The sequence below is a fragment of the Chelonia mydas genome, chromosome 1 (genome assembly GCF_015237465.2).
Source record: "Chelonia mydas isolate rCheMyd1 chromosome 1, rCheMyd1.pri.v2, whole genome shotgun sequence".
NCBI classification, from domain to species: domain Eukaryota; kingdom Metazoa; phylum Chordata; order Testudines; family Cheloniidae; genus Chelonia; species Chelonia mydas.
In genome coordinates, this window is record NC_057849.1 from 138094428 (window position 1) to 138116571 (window position 22144).

Consider the following 22144-nt stretch of genomic DNA (forward strand, 5'->3'; position numbering starts at 1 on the left):
TTTGAACTGCAGGATGGTACACTGAGGAATTATTACATGAACACAAAGTTAGGTTATTACTGGAGGTCACTTTTCAACAAACAGAAACTTTATAAATGCATTTTTTCCTCAAAATATGCAGCTTTAGTTGCTGCTTGCTGGCACATCTCTATTTTAGCTATACATTTGTAACTTCCTCCATCAATCACCACTGCAGTAGAAGCAGCAGAAGAAACCTTGAATAAGTTTTTAATCCACACAATGTTTGTATAACAGTTTATATTCCTCACACAGGATGTCCGTATTTCCTCATCTTGCACAAACGTTTTGGGGATTTAACAACTCCATGTTGCTGCTTTCTCCCATTCCAAGTTTTTCAACGGGGCCCAATCCTATGACCTGTTTCAGTCAAAATGGCTGACACTGCAGGTTTCGGTCCCACATGTTTAAAAAAATTAAATGCCAAAAATGGACTTGGAGTTAGAGAGAACAGAGAGGAGAAAAGGATCCTCCTTTCAAGGTACTTACACTTGAAATTTTAAGTCATTTGGTAGAAGGCTTTGCTACTTTTTATTTCTTACTGTCCTCCCTTTCCTGTCTAAATGTTACCATACTTATTGTTCCTTTCCTGTTTGCCTATATATTCTGTCCTCCTCCTCTTGAAATTTTTTTGGTGCTTTTAAATTCTCTCCCATTTCTACTTCTCATTCTTTCTTCTGCTTCTCATTCTTTTATAGCTTCCAGTGCCTTTTCTGCTCCAAACATCCCTATGGTGTGATCAGCCCAAAAATTCACTGACAGGACCAGGAGACACCCACAGATGCTCTTGTCAGGAACACAAAGATTTAAAGACAACCCCCAATCTTCTTGTTGCTCAGAAGCTGCTGCTCATTTTCATGTTTAAGATACTGTAAAATATGGTTTAACATATCACCACACTGACAATGGCCTTTTAAACACTGGGTTAAAAAGTAATTTTGCTGGAACCATGTTAAAACATTTTTTTTTTTTTTACAATCTTCATTTCTGTCATGGTAAAAGTCACGCGAGCATGTTATAAAATAGCAGTATTAGCTTGGTAGATGTCTAGTATTACACTTTTAATTGTTCAAATAAACAAACATGTTTTGGCTCAACTACCAAACAAAAATACACTTCATTAGGACACTAAGAAAAAAAGTACTAAAATCTTAAATTTAAATAAAAGTTTTAGCTGTTTATTTAAATCACAATTAAGTGCAGAGATTTAAAAATCATCTTGATTTCAAAGTCTATCCACCTTGCCCACTAGCCATGGAATAAATCCAATAGCCAGAGGAGAATCCAAAGAGCTTAGTTCAAGACTTAACTGCTATAAATATGCACACAAACTTGTGCAAATAAGGTTTAGAAGTGCGCCCAGTTGGAATGTTTCTAGAGATTAAGAAATGTGATCAAGCTGAACTCATCTTTCCAAATAAATAAGTATGCCCCTGCACATCAGGCATATCATCAAAAAATTAAGTCAATATTTCAGTGTAATATACTTTTACAAAAATGTTGTATGCTGGATACCTGAAATACACTGGTAGTGTAGTACTCTTTCCAGAACAGCACTACTCTTGCATACATGTTTATTTTAAAATAATTAATCTGAAAGGGATTTTTATACATAATCACACTATTAGAGATAGAAATCTGAAGTCTTGTTAAAGCTTCTCTCAGAAGTACATTATAATGACCTAAATAAGGAAGCTCATCAGTTATAACAATTACTTATTGATTACTTGCAACAAATTAAAATAAAAACCCTATCAACCTTTTTTTTTGAAAAAATCACATATTTCACATTTCTGATAAGACTTCTGTTAATTCACAATGCTATCTTACATTTGCCAAATTAGAATTTGATCTTCAGTATAGGCAGATCTTCTCTTCTGCATCTACCTCAAGAAAATAGTTTGGCCACTGGGGAACTCTGAGGGAAGACTGAACCAATCCTTACTTGGATCCATTCTTTGAAGGGTGCTGCAGATTTTTTAGCATTTTCTTCTAATCGGAGAGAGTGGTCAGCAGAAGGCTTCACATACAGTGAAATCTACCAGCCTTCTCTGGTCTTCAGTTAACTCTACTTTGCACACATTCAGGTAGAAAGCACCTGAGAATCAGGGCTCCTTGCTGCAAAAGAGCATTTTAAAACTGACAAGCTATCGTGAAAAGACGACACAAATTGCACATCTTTTGGCACTGCTATTTCTTTGCCACCATCATCAGAACTTCTAAAACAGAATCATCTTCCACATTTTCATCCATTACTGGCAGCCTAAACAGCACTGACTGCAAGCTATCCAACTAATTAAGACAAAAGACAACAAACGTGCCAAAACTACATTTAACTGCTTGTGCAACTTTCTCTACATTCTTACTTTTTTCCATGGACTGTTGTGGATAACATCAAAATTGCCTTTACAACTATTTTCTAATCTGAAAACATTCCCCCCCCCCCTTTGTTTTACCCCTCCCTCTAGTCTCTTCACTACTTCTTCTGAACCTGCTCCTCTTTCCCTCTTCTCCTCTGCCGTCTCCTTCATCCCCTTCTTCCTTTTTCTTTCCACTTTGCTTATCCCCTTCCAAGTAAATCTCCCTCCCCTTAAAAAACTGTGTAACACATTTGCTATCACCACATTGTTCGCTCTGTGCGCTATATTCCTGCCCCTCAGTCTTGTCTATTGAGACTAAGTTCTTAGAGGCAGGGATGGTCTACTGCTCCCTTTGTACAGTGCCTAGCACATGAGGGCCCCGTTCTTGGTTGGCTCTTAAGCACTATGGTAATAAACATGATTACATTATTATTAATCAAGGCCAGCAAAATCTAGTTGTATGTTTGTTCTCCAAATTTTGCATTCGTTCCATCTTTATGGTCTATCATCATAGATCTGCTATTTGACTAGATCTGGCTTTTTCAGCACTATTTCTGACAGTTCTATACATTTAAGTGCATGAACTACAGCTGAACATGTACATTTTACATGTGACCGCTTGAGCACAACAGATTTAGAAATGTACTGAAACTCCCATTCCCCCCCTGTGTGTTCACAGACAGCCTTTTTTCTTTGAAAAACTCTTCTCATTAAAAAGATCCAGAGCCATTAGTGAGTAAAATTAATCCTATTTACAGTTTACTTCTAGTCCTGCATAAGCATGTGGATGAACATACACTGTGTCTATGGATCCTTTTCAAATTTACATATAGTATGGATTATTGAATAGAGAACCTGCATCCTTAATGTACAATACAAGCTTCTCCCCCACCCCACCCCTTTTTTTTTAAAATAGGAAAACAGAAATAAGAGCAGATGTCGATTTCTGGTGCAAAATGGCTAAGAATGCTTACCGGACATTCCCCTAGTATCAGAAACTATCCATAAGAAGGTGTTTTTGGAGGGAGAAATATTTGTTTTAATGCGGTCACTTTCCACTCTGTCTGTTATTGTAGAGAGCATGACAGAAACACTCTGATAGAGTTATTCACAGGTGAACCTATACATTTTTACCCTTTAAATTAAGGGTGTGATTAGGGGATTAGGTACTTTTTAATCTTTCCACTGTAGTTTTACAAAATTCCAGGTGAGGGGATAGCACACTACAGAAGAACTGTCTGAGTATATACTGACTGCAGATATTTTCTGTTCCTGCATCAACCAGCTCTATGGAGACCTGGATCTCCACAGACTACATTATCTGCTCAGCTCAACAGAGGTGGTTGGCTAGACAACTGGCTTTACCAGTACCACTCTAGAAAACACAAATAAGGTGCACGAAACACAAGAAAGCAAAGGAATATTACTATCAAAGAAGAAACTTGATTTTAAACTAATACAACAACTGCGATTTAACTAGCTTTCATACCCATGGTTGCCCTGGGTACCCTGTTCCTCTCAGAAGATACCATTTACCCAAATATTTTTTTAAGGCCTTCATACAACAGTGCATAAACTAATTCTGTCTCTGCGCGCCCATCCTGTGTGCTGAAGGAGGCATGAATACCATAGGAAAAAATGGTGTGTGTATTTAAGAGACTATCATCATGCAGATACCCACAGAGGCAGAATTTAGGTTGGTCAGTGAACCTCAAATTTTCTAATTCCTAACATTTGAATGCTTGACTTTGCTACCTAAATAATATTCTTTAAACGTAGTTTTTTAAAGTAAGAGCTCCTTACTTGGGGGTGTGAATGTGTGCGTGCATGTTTTTAAAGGAATAAACTCCACCTACCCCACCATCATCAGTGAACCTTAGGTCTTCAATACTGCAGCACAGATAGTTCTGTCATTCAAATAGTAGTAAACTACATTAATTAGCAGCTGTTATCCTGGAAGGGACAGGAAGTGGGAAGAAAAATGAGCCACTGAGGCCAGGTGCTGGGTATGACCGGGCTTTCTCTCTCCCTTCCTTCCCTGGGACTAGAGGAGCTCCTGCCTCACACAATAGCCCTGGAGAATAGAAAGGAAAAAATGGACTAGGTACTAGGTCTTGAGGAAGCCTAGCCTGTAACTCTCCAACTTTTTCCACTCCCACTATGGCTGCTCTGGCAGCTCCCAGTGTTCCTAGCGTGTTCTGCTGCAATAGTGGCATTAGCCCACGCTTAGAATATTCATATTCAGTCATTTTGGCACAATTTTTCTGGAGTCTTGCAAATGACAAAAGGAAACAGATTTTCAACAGTTTATATTCCAGCAAAGCCTTAATGTAATGTCACAAGACAAAGAACAGGCACTGCCCTAGCTCCAGCGGTTTCTCCATGTTGAACTCAAATGCCTGCTGCAAACAATGGATGTGTTAAACCTCTCATAAACAAGGTAATTTTTTTTTTTGTAATGGCATTAGGCAACTTAAACATAGTGGTTGCTACCAGCTCTCCCTACAGTGAGATTCACAGTTACTAAATAAAGTTTACAAGGAAACAAAATATAATATGACAATGAATTAATATTCATTTCTTTAACAGTATCACGGTGTGATGGTTAGGGCTTGTCTACATTGGGAACTTATTTCAGAATTAGGTAAGGTGTGAATTTAAAGCACTAAAGCTTTTCTGGAATAACTCCCTCTGTGAACATTCTTATCCTGGATTAAGAATACTCCCCCCACTCCCACACTGTATCTTAACCCGCTTCCAAATATAAATTTCCCTTGCTATACAACTCTAAAAAAAAAAAAAAAAAAAAAAAGTATTGAATTCCCCTAAAGGTGTGCTATCACAATTACCCTACATTTTGGAGGAGTTTGTATACTAATAAAGCAAAGGTGTGATGGAAACACACTAATGAGTTTATTGTAACATATGAGTCACATCTGAGAGACAGCAGAAAAGCAAGAACATGCTTAAGTCTTTGCAGGATCAGAACTTAAGACTGTAAGCTCCTCAAGGCAGCAACTACATCTGTATTCATATTTCACAGTATCAAATACAACACTGGTGCTTAAACAAGAACAGTGACACAAACAAAAAGCTAACTCAAAGAATGAAACACCTGGTGCACTGGAAGTTATTTTGTTCAAGAGGAGGAACATTTTCATTTTACTGTTTATTGATTCACAAGGGTGAAATTAACCAGAGAAATATTTTTTTAAACATGATTAACCATGCAAAATTCACCAACAGAAGACTGATTAAATTTTTCTTTTGAGCAACTGGTCACTAACTGGGCCAAAAACATACGGGAAAGAGGTAAGGGAATACTAGCTCACAGCTTTTAGGCTGTAAGATAAATACCTTATTCAGTTGTAGTGTTGGAAATATTCTAAATTTTGTGTGCATCTAGCAGTATTTCTATTCTAGTATTAAACTATATGCATTCTTACATATATTTTGTACTTATTTTACATTCGAGGCCAAATAAACATTGCTTTAATTTAAGATATCTGGAGTCAGATGTGTATAGTGTTATTTTGGGAATACCTCTTGGGTAACCCATTAAGGGGGAGAACTGACCTCAGACCTTTAGGAGATGGAAACAGAAGAGCAAACTGTCTGAGCACTTTTCATATTGCTGAAAAAATCCCAGAGAAGCAGGAGCCTTGAGGTTTGGTATTACATTATACATTATTCATATGCATTATCTGAATTTACACTGAAAGGTCAGAGAAGGTATTTGTTTTGAGTATCTTGTGCAGACTCACAGGTTCTTCCTAATTCTCATTTTTAATTCTCAACTTTCTTCAAAATAGCAGTTTTCATGTACTTTTTTTATTGAAGTTGTCCATAATTAGATCATGTTTCAATTCATTTACAAATATCTTGTTCACGAAAACTTTTTGTACATTATTTCGACCAATCCAACTAAAATACCCTATAACCAGCTGTAATTATAATAGTTATGCAGTTGTATCATTTGGACATTTGAATTTACAAACCATCACCTATGAACTCCCCCTAGGAAATTTTCAGTCATGGCACCTATGATGTAGTTGACAGTAAAGACTGACATAAAGGTTGTAAATTCTTACTATGTATTCATGGTCTCCTTACAGTTAATATACAATATTTCTGTAGCTATATTATTAATTTGCACTGATAAAAAATTAGAAAATTCATTTCTCAAATTTAACTAGTTTTCCATCATCAGAATGGTAGTTCCAACTAGATTTTAAGATACCTAAGATTCTCTGCTTGTTTATGATCTAACTAATCAAATTAAAGCCACCAATTCAAATCAGGAACAGTTTGCTCTGGCACACTGAAGCCAAGCCTGGTGTACAAAACTTATTTCCCCAGGCTGAGATTTTAAGGAATCTTTGCGACAAAGATATACATCCACAACATAGTCTCTTCCTATGGATTCCTTATAAAAAGGATCTATGAAAAACAATTTTACTGAGATAACTACTGGCTCTTAATGCAACAGATTAATAAGGAAGCAGTTTAAAAATAATTTGGTTTTGTGAACATTGTTACTGAAAATGCTTTAATATGCCTGAATTCATAGTTAGTCTTCCTAGAGGAACTCTGACACACATTGCCTATGAAATTTAATAGTTTAGACAGTAATCATCTTGTCAGAAGATCAGTACATACATTTCAGATATTAGTTTTCTTGGAGAGAACAAATAAAACTATAGGAAATGCACTGGAGTCCATCATGCTTTATTATAACATTCAAAATATCAGCCCAGTAAAGCTGCTGTTGTCTAACAGAACAGTCTAATACCAGCTGTAAGCAAGATATAGAATTGCTCTTGAGTGGTAACAAATTTAATATAATCCCTCCTCTTTCCACAATGCTAGACATTCCATCTGATGTCATTTTAACAATCACTTGTTAAACAATCACTTGCACACAAACAAGTGGTGACAATATTCCTCAGACTCTACCAAAATAAGCATTTTTAAAAAAATATTTTGATGACAAGTTTATAAAAAAAAGTCATAAAAATTTTACATAAATTCTAGGTCAGGGAGAAAAGGAAGGATAAAGAGCTCAAAAGAAGTATACCGATGGTCAACATTTCACATTAACAAGAATAACCATTAACCACATCCTAGTCCTGCCTCCAGCCTAATTTGTGGATTTTAAGAAATATTCTTTTATATTTTGATTTATTTACATATTTTTAATTCCGGGTTTGGGTCACATAGCGTGACAATGAAGTTAGAAGTTCTGTTCATTTAATATCTTAAATGAATATGGAAAGTAGCTGGTGGCTTTACATTAATTACTGTTTCATGCTTGCTTGTATACTTTCCACCTGAACTGTGAACTACTGTAGCAATATGTACTACAGGTTGAGCCTCTCTAGTCCAGCACCCTTGGGACCTGACCAGTGCCGAACAAGAGGATTTGCCGAACCACGGGAGGTCAATAATGTAGCGAGTGAGTCTCTTTTTATTTTAATCTCGCCGAGGCGAATAAACGAGACAACGCTTGCAACGCCGCCTAGCTAAGGCTTACTGGCTCTTTTCATAACAAAGTGTTAGTGTTGTTACACAATTTTACTGTAGTGGCACAAGGAAATAAGTTGATAAAGCATAAAAACATGAAATAAAATCATGCCGGACCATGAATGTTGCCAGACCAGAGAGTGCCAGACTCGAGAGGTTCAACCTGTACAACAGAATAGTAATGTTACTCACAATTTCTCTTCTTTGTTAGGCAAAGCATTAAAGCTTTACAGAAAATGCAATAAGTTTACCGGTCAATAAAATTATAATTTTGTTTATGTTGATGAGAAAACATTAATATAATCTGGTATTAATATTTGAGTGTATGTGTAAAAACATTTTGAATACCCTTTTTTTCCCTCCATATTCTAGAGATTAATCTAACAAAACACACAACTGCCCATTTACCCTAATTAAAAAAAGAAAAGAAAAAAGGCTCCTGAAGATTTTCTGATGAGCCTTTCAACAGCCCTTCTGCTGACATTTTGTGCTGCTGTTTTGAAGTGACATTCAATGAAAAAATCAGACTGAACAATGTATATTCATAACACAAGACATTTAGTATCATAGTGGGGTGCAGGCATCATTAATCAGAGACTGGCATATTACTTTTACTGTACTGCATGTTTTATTACAGGATTGCAAATGGGTGAAGTGAAAATAGACCTAGATGGGCTTTTTGGAACTCTTCCATCTTACATGTCCTATGTAAAAGCTTGCCATTTTATCTTAAGCTGCCTTTCAAGAGTTCTGTAAAGCTTTAAGTTTCTACATTAACTGCTACTTGCATTTCTAATGTTTATATAACTGTCTTGTAAGTGTAAGCATCTCTACTGGTTAAAGTAACTTGCTTGATTTGGTGACAGATTCTTAATAAGACCAAAGCAAAAGAGTACACTGATTTTTTTTTTTTAATATTCCATATGTAATTAGAACGATGACGGCACAAGAAAATATTTAATAGAACATGAGTAAATTAGTAAACAATAACTACATTAATCTGTAATTTAACCATCACACAATTTCTGGCAAGTCAAAACACAGAAAATGTACCTTTATGAAAAAAAAAATGTAAAAATCCTCTTTTTCCAGTGCATTCACGATCAATTCACAACGATTAAGCAAGTTATTTTTTTCCTAAGAAGCAAGATGTCAAATAAAACAAGCTTGTAATTCATTTAGTGAAAAAGTGGTTACTAACTTTTCGTAACTGTTGTTCTTTGAGACGGGTTGCACGTGTCCATTCCACTGTTGGTGTGCATGCGCCCTCTGCACAGCTGTTGAAAGTTTTTCCCTCGGTGGTTCCTGTCCGGGCAGCTTGAGCATCCTCTGCTACTGCACTCTGCTGGCATCAGTATAAAGGGCCCAGCTGACCCCAAGCCTCCTCAATTCCTTCTTTCCAGAAACTCCGATGTAGAGGGGTAGGGTGGATGGATCGTGGAATGGACATGTGCAACATATCTCGAACAGTTATGAAAGGTTAGTAACCATTTTTTCTTCGAGTGACTACCCATGTGTATTCCACTCTTGGCAACTCCCAAGCAGTAATATAGGTGGAGGAATCAGAGTTCATGTACACACGGACTTTAGAACAGCTCAACCAAATTTGGCATCATCTCTAGACTACTGGGTGATGGTGTAATGGCAGGAGAAAGTGTGCACTGATGACCAGGTTGCTGCTTTACAAATGTCCTGGATAGGGATCTGAACTACTAATACTGTTGAGGATGACTGCGATCTTGTGGAATCAGCAGTCAGTTTGACTTCCGGTGAAATGCCTGCCAGATCATAACAAGCGCAGATCAAGAAATAATCCAAGACAAAATTCTTTGAAAGGAGTCTGGAAGACCTTTCTTTGTTTGCTAGAGCCACAATCAGTCTGACAGACCAACAAAATTTGCATGTGGTTTTAGGTAAAAAAACAGGTAAGTAAATTGACTGACTTATGAAAATTTGAAAACTACTTTAGAGATACACCCTCATCTGGGTTTTAAGTAAATCTTATCTTTAAAGAACACTGTATATGGTGGTTCAGATGTGAGGGCACGCAGTTCAGAGACCCTTCTGGCAGAAGTGATAGCAATTAGGAAAACCACCTTCCAAGACAGACATAGTAAGGAGCACATTATTAAAGGCTCAAATGTTGGTCCCATTAAAGCCTGGACAAGACCAAGTTCAGGTCTCAAGGGCAAATGGGTTCCCTTAATTGAGAGTACCACCTTTCTTTAAGGAATCTGATGGTTATGTCATCAGAAAAAAAAAGAGTTATCCATGTGAGGGTGGAAAGCTGGTATTGCTGCCAAGTGAAGCCTGATAGAGGAAATTGCTAAGCCCTGTTGTTTCAGGTGCAGCAGACAGACTCCAGTTTGACAATCTCAGAGAGAACAGCTTCCATTTTGACAGGTAGGCAGCCCTGATGGAGAGTTTTTTACTACTTCCTTCAAGTAAGCCTGTTTTCTGAGATTTAGCCATGGAACTTCCAGGCCATTAGATGAAGGGACTGCAGGTTCGGATGGAGAAGCTGACTGTGGTTTTGGGAGATTAGATTCAGCTGCAGCAGGAATGAGACTGGAGATACCACTGAGAGGTCCAGTACAGTGGAGAACCAGTGTTGGCAGGGCCACGCTGGGGCTATTAATATAGCCTAAGCATGGTTGGCACTTGACTTTTAGTAGCACTCTGGGTAGGAGTGGGAAAAGAAGGCATCTGTGATTGAGCCCAGACCCTGGACTTGAAGGGGGCAGAACTGGTGACATTTTCTGTTTGACTTATTTGCAAATAGGTCTATTTGGGGAGTCTTCCACTGCTGGAAAATGCATCTGGCTACCTCTGGGGGAAGAGACTACTCATGATGACTCAAAAATGATCTGCTCAGGCAGTCTGCTGACTTGTTCTGCATCCCTGGAAGATGAGAGGCCTCAAGGTTGATTGAATGGGCTACGCAAAATTCCCACAGGTGAACTGCTTCCTAACAAAGGAGGGATGAGTGAGCTCCTCCCTGTCTACTGAAGTAAAACATAGCTGCAGTGTTGCCTGTAAGAACAAAACAGGTTTCTCCTTCTCATATGAGGAAGGAAAGCCTGACAGGCAGATGAATCTCCCAGAGTTCTCTGATGTTGATATGAAGAGAGTTCCTTCAAAGGACCAAAGACCCAGAGTTCAGAGGCATGAGGTCCCCACCCTACAGCCGAGAGTCACTGAGGGTTGAGGGCAGATGAAGGGGACACTACACAAACATTGAGAGGGTCCAACCACCAATTCAGGGAAATTAGAATTCATGCAGGAACCATGTGCACAGCATCCAGCAGAAGATGGCTTAGCAAGTACACTGAGGTCAGCCATATTTGGAGGCGTCTGAGCTGCAGTCTCATATTGTACTACATATGTGCATGAAGGCATGTGCCCTAGAAGCGTCACGCAGTTTGGGACTGCTTTGACTGGAGGAAGCTTCAAGTGTGTCACTAGAGATTGGAATCTTGACTGGGAAGGATGCTCTGGCCTGAGCAGAGTCCAACACCATCCATATAAACTCTATACTGTGTACTGGGCACAGGGTAGACTTGCCTGCATTGATCTATAGGTCTAGAGCCTTGAATGCTGACTGAATGAGTCGAACGCTGGATATAACCTGGGCTCTGGACTGACCCCTGACTAGCCAGTCATCCAGATAAGGGTAGACCTGCACTCCTAGTTTCCTCAGGAACTCTGCTTAGCTATGCATTTTGCAAACACTCAAGGAGCTGCAGGGAAGCTGAAAGGAAGCACCACTAACTGGAAATGTGAGTGCTTCGCTACAAACCTAAAGAACTTTGTGTGCCCATGGTATACTGACACATGACAGTAAGCGTCTCTTAAATCAAGGGCAGTATACCAGTCTCCAGATAGGGAATGCTGGATGCCAGGTTGACCATACAGAACTTTCTCTTTGAGATAGCTGTTAAGCTGATACAGGTCTAGAATAGGTCTGAGACTTCCATTCGCTTCTGGGGTTAGGAAACAACAGGAACAGAAACCCTTCCCTCTTAAATTCTGTGGAACCTCCTCTTTCTCACCCATCTGAAGGAGAGATGGAACCTTCTGCACCAGAAGTTCTTCATGAGAGGGGTCCCTGAAACGGGAAGGGGAGGTAGAAATAATCTGAAGGGTGTATCTCACTTCTCCAGTGCTCAACACCCTGCAGTCTGTGCTAATATAGGCCCAAGCCCTGAGAAAAAAAGGGAAAAGTGAGAACAGCTCCGAGGATGGGAAACGTTGGACCCGACCTCCAATTAGAAGATGACTCTCCTTCCTCTCACCACAGAGGCGCAGTTCCAGACAGTTCTAGTGATTAGTGCCGAGCTGGAGAGGTCCACAGAAAAGCAAGCACCAGGGGTTTTCCTTTTGACAGTACTGAAGGGCCACCCATCAGGTGTACAGGAGGCTGGCACGGTACTGAGCGCTGTAGTGTTTTTGTTGGGTTGATGCACCAATAGCATCAACTCTCGTACTACCAGAGATACCAGCACCAACAGGGTCAAGAGTTCCCTGGCAGCCGCAAGTACCTCTGGTGTGGTCAGTATCAAGACACTGTTGGTACAGTGCGGTGATGTGCACATGGGAGGAGCTCCTTTTGGCTCTGGACTCAGCAAAGCCTGCCTACGTGTGGAGTCAATGATGCCATTTTCTGCAGTACCAAAGCAGAGGAGTGCTTAGACTTAGACACACATTATTCTTAATCATATGCCTACCAGACTTCAGTGCCAAGGATCTTGCCCTTTCGGCAGTCTGCTTCTTATACCTCTTCTTAGCCACAGGGGATTGTGAATGGTACTGGGACTCCGGCACGGTAGGAAACACACTCCTTACTGACGCTCAGGCACTTGGTGCCGAGTCTGACCAAACTGGCTCAAATGGAAGTCTGAAGGCCAGGAGTAGAAAATCTTTAGCCTTATGCAAGCCTTAAAGTCCCCGCAAATTTTGCAATGGTCTCTGATATGAGCTTCCCTAAGGCACTTTAAACAACTTGAGTGCAGGTCGCTCATGGACATAACCTTATAGCAGGAAACAAAGGGCTCGAATCCCGGTGACCAAGGCATTCCTTGGAACTGAAATTGAAAGAAACTCTCAGACAGGGTAAAACCTAACTCATCTCTAATAATGTGATAACCACTAACTTATTTACAATAAAATACAAGAGAACACTCCACTCAAAATCCAGAAGAGAGACCCTGGGTCTTTCACCTGCACAAATATGGAAGTGAAGAACTCTCAAGAATTCCAGGAATAGGCAGTTCTAGTGGAGTTTAGTGGATTTCTTTCATTTCCTTTGTCTTTGCAGTATGAGATCTCTCTTCAAGCTTCATGGAATAGTGTTTAGATTAGGTGAAGAGGTGCCTACCTCCATGATTAAGTAACAGAAGTAATAGTTTCCATCCCTCTCATGTTTGACCCCCAAAACATTCAGGACTTTAAAGATGAAGACCAGCACCATTCCTTGTCTTTGGAAGGGAACAGTTCAGACACTTGAGACCAAGTGTTGTGCGCACAAGAAAAAGGCACTGGGTCCACAATGGAGCAGCTCTAAAGCAAGCTGTAAGTACTGTGCCAACAGTTGGGTATTCTTTAGATATTGTAGCACATCACTGGAAAATCTGTTAGGTCTGAACTGGGAGACTGAAAGAGATCTGAGAATTTTTGCTCTCAGAATACTTACTAACAACTGTTAACCTGCTAAACCTATTTCCTCCAGAACAACATATGGGACCATGACAAAAGATCTAGGGTCTGTCAATTTATATTTTATGGTGAGAGAAATGAGATATGGATGGCCATAACAGGCACATCTGAACCTGCATGCTGACCCAGTTCTGGACACAGGATTACACCCTTGAGTTTCTATTTGAACAGCAAGCATTGCTGACAGGCTGACCAAAGAATGGTCAGAGGAGAGTACTGTTTTAATGAGATGTTATTCACTATTCTTTTTCTCTCTGCAACTCAGAAGAAATTCCTTTGTTGAGATTACAGGTGATTACTATTGTAATTTCACACAGCTCTCATATACACAATTTCCATACCCAGATGTGGCCCTCAGGCCAAAATGTTTGCCCACCCCTGCACTAAAGGAAGGTGTTGAATGTTAAAGAGTTTTTGGAACATATTCCCCTCCAATCCACTTTTGGACAAGGTGAACAGACAGAAGTGGCCAATCCCAGTGAGTTATGTTGCTATCAGACCTCAATAGGCAAACGCAAAAGACAAGCTGAAAGACCAAGCTGGAGATGTGAGCTGCTGTTGGTAACAGACATTTAAAAAACTATTAGATTAATATTGTAATGCCAGAAAGGGCATTTGTGATCAATTAGTCTGATCTCTGGCAACAGTCCATAGATTTTCACCAAGCGATACCTAAATCAAGCCCATTACTTCTGGTTGAGCTAGAACATGTATTTTAGAAAGACACCCAATCTTGATATAAACATTTAAAGTGATGACAAATCCACCACGCCCCTTGGTAAGTTTTTCCAAATGTTATTTATCCTCACTTAAAAACTGGCACTTTAATTCTAGTCTGAATTTGTCCAGCTTCTGCTTCCCTCAACTGATCTTGTTATGCCCCTTTCTGCTACATTAAAGTGCCATCTACTATCTGAAATGTTTTCCATGTGCAGGTACTTATAAACTTTGATCCAATCACCGCTTAATCATTTCTTTGATACGCTAAACAGACTTTGCTGATTAGTCTCTCATTGTAAAGCAGGTTTTCCAGATCATAAATTATTCTTCTCTCTTTTCTGAATCCTTTCCAATTTTCAGCATCCTTTTTTGAAGTGTTGACAGTAGAACTAGACACAGTATTCCAGCAATGGTTCACTAATACTGTATACAGTAGCAATACCACTAACCTACTTCTAATATTTTCCTGTTTATACATACAAGAACCACATTTGCTCTCTTAACCACTGCACCATGTGCTCATGTTTAGAGGGTTTATTCACCATGACCCAAAGGTACATTTCTGAGTCACTGCTTTCCAAAACACAGTCTCCCATCTTGTCAGTGTGACCTACATTCTTTGTTTCTTGATGTACAACCTTGTATTTAACTATTAAAATTCAGATTTAAGTAAGACTAGCATATAGTGTGAATCAGATGGCTAAAACTGAGAAGACAGTTACCACTCCATTAATTTGGGTCATCTGCAAACGTTACCAACAATATTGTTTTCTTCCAGATCATTAATATATTGAATATCAACGAGGCAAGTGCAGATCCCCATGGGTTTACTATATGGGTGATGTTGGTGGCCTGTGAAACGCAGGAGCTCAGACTAGAAGATCTAGCGGTCCCTTCTGGCCCTAAATTCTTACTAGACTCTCTTCCAGTGGATGATTCCCCATTTAAAATTATATTGAATTCTGAAATCTGTTAGTTGAGACAGCTTTTAAAATCCAATTGATACAGGCCACATTTATTTTGTAGAGCGCTAGTTTTTAAATTAGAATGTCTGGATCACAATTAGGGAATCCTTACCTTATTTTTGTAGATCCAATATCCATTTCTATGTAAACGGGAACCAGAAACCAGACATTGAGACTGAGCTCCTCTGCTGGTTTGGTTTCCAACAAAAAAGGAGTTACATTTTTTTTTTTTTATAAGAACTGTCAACTTTCTATAAGAACAAAAGATAAAAGACCAGCTCTAAAATGAAAATCTATTTCATAACTAAATATGAGTTAAACTATTTCTGCAGAGTTGAAAACTTACCTTTTCCCCCATAGCACTTATTAATAGTTCCTGCCACGGAGAGCAACAGTTTGTTATTGTAATGTGCACTGTACTTATTGGTCAATGTTGTTTTTTATTAAAAGTAACATTACTAGAGTTAGTCAGGCATGAAGGGTTAGTCTGTGTTTGGAAGTGTTATCTGGGCAGCCATAAAGGATAGAAACTGTTTTTGTACAGGAAAGCTTAGATTCTATGAAAGGTAATAGCAGAAAAAAGTTTTACTCACTCTGGGCAAATGAATTTTTTCAAGTCTTATGAGTATTCATCAACAGAAAAGATATAAATGAAACTATATAATGGTAACTATATGAAAAGAGAAACATTGTGGAAGTTACCTGGGTCTGTTGCAAGCACGACTGGAAGTTTCCTCTGCCTATTTATTTTAACCCCTGAATGCATTTACCAATTACAGTTCAGTTGGACATTACTACATCTGGCAAAGTTCTGTGATTTATATTGAAAATATACTATATGAAATTTCTAATAGAAAAATAATAATATAGGGAATAATTTCAACATCATTTAGTACATTTAAAGTGTCTGTTAATGAAGTTACATAATAATAATGTTCTGGTACCCCACTGTTAAGGACACTAATCCTACAGAATGATACCAAGCGATTTTAAAACGATGAGTCAATGTTGGCACAGCTCCCTGACTCATACATAATTTCCTTTTCCTCCCCTCCCTTTAAGTCAGGAAGTCTCCTAGATGCATTTACTTTCTGTAGCTTGCTATGAATGTCAGGACAAATCACTTCAGTACTATCTAGAAAACTAAAATACCCCCCTAAACAAAACTTTGTAAAAGCAAACAAGCTGTACAAAATGCAAACCAGTCATCTTTTATCTGATATGCCAGGGTTTAAGAAATGTTTTTCGCATTAAAAACAAAATTAAAGCGCGTATAGTGTGGTGACACCATTACATGTGTTTTTAAAATAGCAATCACACTCCATATAATCCTCTAAACTTCAATCTAAGTTACACAACTTCAACTATGTGAACAACATAGCTGAAGTCGACATACTTAGATTGACTTACTGTGGTGTCTTCACCACGGCGAGTCAACTGCTGCCTCTCCCCCATCGACTCCACCTGCGCCTCTCGTAGCGGTGGAGTACAGGAGTCAATGGGAGAGCGCTCAGGGATCGATTTATTGCGTCTAGATTAGACGTGATGAATCGACCCCCACTGGATCAATCGCTGACCGCCGATCCGTTGGGTAGTTAGACATACCCACAGATAAGGCCCTCTGGTCAACATATCTGGTTCCAGCAGCGCTGGGAGAGATGAACTCTAAAGATGCTTCTTCCCTCAAAGTTCCTTTGGTCTCCAGACTTTCTGACTGAAGTGCAGAGACAGGGAGAAGGAGGAGGTAACTAAGTTCCCCAGGTACTGTAGCAGGGTGAAATCCCACTGCTAAGGGTGAAGTAGAATTTCAGGATCAGTTGTAAAACTGTACAATTCCTATGATCATCTAGTTAATCTAGGTATTATTCATAAAAAAAACTACATTTTAAAACTACATATTTTTCTTTTGATCAAACAATACAAAATTATCGCATGAACTAGACTGTGGATGTCAGCATAGGGAAAAAAAACACTCGGGTATAACTTGCATTTCCTAGTGATTTCAATGCAAAGTTCACAAATTTTGATCCTATTCTTTGTGAGCACTTTCAGTGAAAGCAGTTAAACATTTTTTCTATTAAAAAGAGAAATTCAGCTCCCAGTGAAGTTTGAAAAATTTCCTGAACATGTGCAGTACCCACAAATTTAGAGAAAAATGGAGGGTGTATCAACCCGATGACAGAACAATATTTTATTTAGAGTCTACTGCTGCTGACACCACACACAAACAATTTCTATTTTTATTAATTTGACAAAAAAAACTATTTTAGAGGTATACTAAAATTTATCCTGCCTGAGCAACAGTATATACACAGTGGTTTGGTCAAATGAATCATATTACAAATTCCTCTATGGAACATTTCAAAGCCCGCAGAACTTCAAATATATAGCAATGCTGCTAAAAAAAAGTAGCAAGTCAATCCTGGCCAATTTTCTGTTTATCAATTCCATACAAATTTGCATTTTAATTTTTAAAAACATTTTAAAAAGTAATACCAGCATCCTAAGACACATGAGCAATTCTTCAAACTGAAAAATGCTTAGACTCATTGGAGGAACAGTTAGGCAATACGAAAATTCATTTTTGAGCTTCAGAGACAATAAAATTATAAATGTTACTGTATGTATTTACATAGGAATATTGCATATATCTTTATGACTAGAAAATTTTGCGTAGGAGAAAACAATTGTGTGCCTAGAAGGTTCCGTTAAACTATGTAAAAAAAAATATAAAAAATGCACAATTTGTTAAAATTAAAAATTGCTGTCTTTGGTACCATTTAAATTGAGCTAGGCATATAATCTCTTAAAATCTTAGCTATAGTGCAAGCGAAAAAGTGTCACTTTTCCTTATAAGCGGTCGGCTACTAGCTTCTTAATATTTAAAAGGAAGATATTTAATGTCATTTATAAACAAATTCTTTGAGTTATATTCCAAGATATGTTAAACTGCCTTTGTATAGTACTTTGCAAAAATATCAAAAGCTAACTACTAAGTATTAAGTTTAAAACAAACCTGGAATTTGACCAGAAAATTGTAAAATATGCTGTTAACAGTCAAAAATATTCCTGAAGAAATGCTACTCTGAACTTAAGTTTAACAGAAGGTAAAGGTTTCCACTACGTTTTAAAAAATATATGAACTGAATACATAAATAATAAATTTAGAGAGATCAGAAGTTTATAAGTTAGTTCAAACATAGATGTAGTTCACAGAGCAGTAAATATCACAATCCACCTTAAAAATTATCAGTTTAACTACAGTTTGCACAATGCAAAACTTTTGTTTAATTATTTTAAATTAGAAACCAAACTTACCCGAATAGAGCGAATACGTAGAGCCAGAAACTTAAACATGGCTAAGAAACCATAATGTTTAAATTTTCTGACTGAGTGATCCTAAGTTTAACAGGGAAGACCAAACCCTAATGTTCTTGCTGCTACTAGCTGTTCCAGCAATTAGAAAATTTCCTGTCAGGCGAGTCACATACTGTTAGAAAAACGAGGCCTGATTTCCCCTTCCCTCCCCTTCCCCCGCCCCCTGTGGTAAAGAAAGAAAAAAATGGAAGGCAGTAGTATTCATGTAGCTAATAGTGTGGAGATCAGCACAGGAAGCCTACTAAGTAGACTGATAGCAAAATGCTGTTGCAGATGTTAAGATGTTATTTATTCCTGGTTCCCCCCCTCACAAAACAAAAAACAAAAAACAACTATCTCAGAAAATAAAGTTGCTAAACAACATACTAACTGTTAAGCCAAACAGGAATACTAATTTAAGTTTATCATGTGATATTCATATTTTATATGAGTTTGTCTGAACATTCAACTAAGAAGTATTTTAAAGGTATAGTAAATCAATATTTTTTAGCTTCCTTTCCAAGGGAATGCAGTTTGCTTATACAGTTCATTTATAATCATTTACTCATGCATGCAGAGGGTTGGAGAAGGAAATTCACCTAGGTGAGGAGGGCCATGTGCAAGGCCCTCTGCACCACGTAAGTGCTGTGTAGGGGCTGCACAGCCATGCACTGGACCTGTCCACTCTCTATATGTTGCAGAAAAGGTCTTTGTACCACCACGATACGGAAGACAACACTGGGGTCAAGCCAGGAGTAGGGCTGCATGTACTCATTTATTTGAATCTAATGACCGAATGCAATTGGTTGGCTTCTCCACAAACATTATCCTTTAAAGAGAATATCATGCAGTTTTTACCTGTTTAACCAGTTTAAAAAAAATTTTTTTTTTAAATTGCTTCCCCGACATCTGGCCTAGCAGCTATGTCAAAGTCATAGTGCTTGATAAAAGTAAGTTACTCCATATTGTTGCCTTGCAGGTCTCCGACATTGGCACATCTGAGCCAGACAAAAATCGCCTGAGTTCTGGTGCAGCAGGCATTGATATTCAGTACCAGCCAACTAGTAACACAAAGATGCACTGCGTGATCCTGTCACAGTCAGTCTCGGACAGGCAGGACTCTAGTGTGTGTAGTGTCTCCCCATCCCGAGGGCACACTATCACTATCACCAGGGCAAAAAGCCTCCTCAGCTTCAGCGCTTCCTGCATCTGACCTCAGATCATTCAGCAGCACCCAGTTCACACCATGAGCTTCCCACAGTGAGTCCACCTGGAAGGGACACCTGGGGAAGACTTACACGAACCAAAGAGGCCATCCATCCCAACTTTGCAGTCAGCAGTGACTCTCAGCCAGAGTTGTAAAACAGAAGGGTTTATTAGTCGACGGGATCACAGTGTAGAACAGAGCTTTTCAGCACAGAAATCAGGAACATTCAGCAAAGTCCACCTTGGAGGGATCCAGACCCTAGAGACCAGGGCTCTCCCTGAGTCCCAAACCAGGACACTGCCTAGCTTCCTGCAGCCAGCCTCAGTCAGGACCTGCTGCCCCGCCTCCTTCGTCTCTTTCCTGGGCAAACAAGTCACCTGGCCTGCACCTCTAATTTTGTTCTCCAACACTTCCGGCTGATTCTTGCAGAGGAGGGGGCCCAACCATCAGTTGCCAATACAGTGTCGGCCATTCTCTGTGCCCAGGCAATCGTCAGTCACGCCTGCCCTCTAGGGGTCTCTGCAACGATCACACACTCTTATCCCACCACCAACATAGGGGAAACTGAGGTACAAACAGTATTCAGACAAAACATTAAGAACATTCCCACTTCGTCAGATCCATTTTGAGATTCTTTGTGAGGAGATAGTTTGGCCTTCTGAATGCCCTAGTTTAACCAGAAAGAGACAATGCAACAGCTTTGTCCTTACAATGAAGTATGGTTAATACAGCCAAAGCAGCAAGATACAATTAAGCAGAGGTGTAAGGACTTCCATCCAAAGGCTTTTTAATACAAGAAGTATTTGACTTTTCATGCTGGTCTCAAAGTGTAAATTTATTACTAGGATCTGAGGAGCTGTTTGCACCTCTTAAAAAGATGATAAAAGCACAAAAAGAACCAGTGATGCCGACTTTCATAGGAGTATTATATTAGGATGCATCAGTGAGATGAAATTTGCTGCAATACTTCTTTACTTTCATATATGTCATTAATATGTCTGACACACATGTACACCTAAAGAGCTATTACAGATTTCATCTATTCTAGAAATACAATATTATGATATTAAATACTAAATATAGTCTCCCCCCCAAAGAAGGATTACTTACCTGTACAGTAATTGGAGTTTTTACATGTTTTAACACTATGGCCGCTCCACTATAGAACGTGCTAGTGCCCATGCCCAGGCACTCCTGATTGGAGATTTTAGCCAGTAGTGTCCACAGATCCGTGGCTGCACCCTACACCCACTTGTTCTCTGGTGGAAGGGTATATTGGAAGAGGAGGACCAGCCATTTCTCAAGTTCCTTCTCAACTACGAAGTCCAAAGAGACTCCGCAGCAGAAGGGAAGGAGAGTAGGTGCTGGAGCACCCACACAGACAAAAGATCTCTAAGAACATCTCAAAGAACTTCATTTACTATACAGGTAAGTAACCTCTTTCTTCTTTGAGTTATGGTTCCTCTGGGTGCCCTACTATAGGAAACCCCAAGCAGTACCTTCATTTGGATGCAAGTACTGAGGAGGCAGATCCAGCACAGACCTGAGAACAGTGTCACCAAAGGCCATATGCCTCCTGGAAGCAGGTACGATAGTGCAGTGACTGAAGAATATGTCAATAGAGTACCAGGTCACATCCCTGCAAATGTCCATTAGGTATACATCTTTAAGGACTATCAAGATGGATTGGTCCCTGGTGTAATGTGCAGTCACTCTAGGAAGGGGATGCACCTCAAAATCTTTGTAATAAGCTTGAATACACAGTGAAACACTTAGAAAGTCTGAGTAGAAATCAGTTGTCTTGTCATTCTCTCAGTGAAGGAGATGAAGAGTCTGGGGGAAGCCCTGAAAAGCCCAGTTCTCTTGAAATAGAAGGTAAGGGTCCTTCTTAAGTCCAGGGAACGGAGCCTAGGCTCATCCCTCAAAGGATCAGGCTTTGGGTAAAATACTGGTCGTCAAATGTCCTGATTGATATGGATTTCTGAAGAGACCTTAGGTAGGAAGCAAGAATGGGGGCAGAAGGGCACCCACAGTAGAAAGTCATATGAGGGAAGTCAGCCATGAGTCTCCCATGGGAGAGGAGCCTGGGTTGTACCAGCGGGCCTAAACAGAGGTCCATGGGAACCTGGAACGCACCAAGGATGATGGGAAAGTATGGTCTGTGCGCTCCATGTATATTCAAGCTGAGGATGGTACGAGACGGTGCACACGTATGGTCAAGAGCATTTTGTGGCTGCGACCCAAAATGGCAGTTCTGGAGCATGGGCTGAATAAGGATT

At 39.2% G+C, this 22144-nt stretch overlaps 1 protein-coding gene across 4 annotated transcripts in view; it reads right to left on the minus strand.

Annotated features, from left to right (window-relative positions):
- Window positions 1-22144, minus strand: part of RPS6KA3 (ribosomal protein S6 kinase A3) — a 125925-nt gene that overhangs the window by 91938 nt on the left and 11843 nt on the right. The gene's annotated exons all lie outside the window — the stretch shown is intronic.